Genomic DNA, 1044 nt, shown 5'->3' on the forward strand with positions numbered 1-1044 from the left:
TTGGAGTAATGATTAGGCCTGGAACGGTGCACTCTGCACTTACTCTGGGTCCCACTTACCTATATTTTATTATAAAAATTAATAAATACAAACAGCAATTAATAATTGAGATTCCCTCTGCGACTCCCTAAGCCGGTCCTCTGCCCGGTTCAACCAAACCGAGCACATTCTCTCTTCGGCTCGGCTTTGCGGCTCCAATTAGTCGGCTGTGTTTTTTTTTTTTGCCGAAATCCCATGTAAAAATAAATAGAGAATTATATGCGGTAGGGGATAAATCTCATTCTCGTCCCCCGTCCGACCAATGACATCTCTATACCCACCATATCGTTAGACTAAAAATTCTCCTATTAGACGAACACGATTCTCCACAATGGTATGATATTGTCCACTTTGAGCATAAGTTCTAGCTTTGCTTTTGGCTTCCCAAAAGGCCTCATACCAATGAAAAAAGTATTATTGTTTATAAACCCATAATCATTCCCTAAATTAGCGAGGTAGGACTTTCATCCTCCAACATCTCCATCCCCGCTCCACCTCAGAGACATCTATGTACCCGACGACTAAAAAAAATAATTTTACAAATAAAGTTGACAATCCGAACACGGGCAAGTAAACAAATTCAGACTTTAATAACTTAGTGAGGCAAACATTTATTAGAGTACTAAAATGGGGACAGTAGAGGATGGCTTCTTGTTCATGCTCCATGGTGCCTAGTTGAGTAATAATGGCTATGGCATTGAAATTAAACAAATAAACCAATGACCCACCAACTTTGTGTACCAAAAACACTGAATTAAATTCCACTTTGGATCTTCATTATACACACACAAAGATGGATGGGTTCAGTTGGCATTTTGCACAGAAATTGCGCAAGTTGTTGGCCAAGAACAATTTAAGCCTAAAATGCCTCTGCCACTGAGATTCCCAGCACTGTGCTTATGCTCCAAACTGGCTCCACATTCACTATACTTTTCTTCCTACCAAAACCATACATTATGGAGTGCAGCTCTGCGGCTCTAAAATATAATTTGATGTCTCGTTCCT

The sequence above is a fragment of the Cucurbita pepo genome, unplaced genomic scaffold (assembly GCF_002806865.2).
Source record: "Cucurbita pepo subsp. pepo cultivar mu-cu-16 unplaced genomic scaffold, ASM280686v2 Cp4.1_scaffold001423, whole genome shotgun sequence".
Lineage (NCBI taxonomy): Eukaryota > Viridiplantae > Streptophyta > Magnoliopsida > Cucurbitales > Cucurbitaceae > Cucurbita > Cucurbita pepo.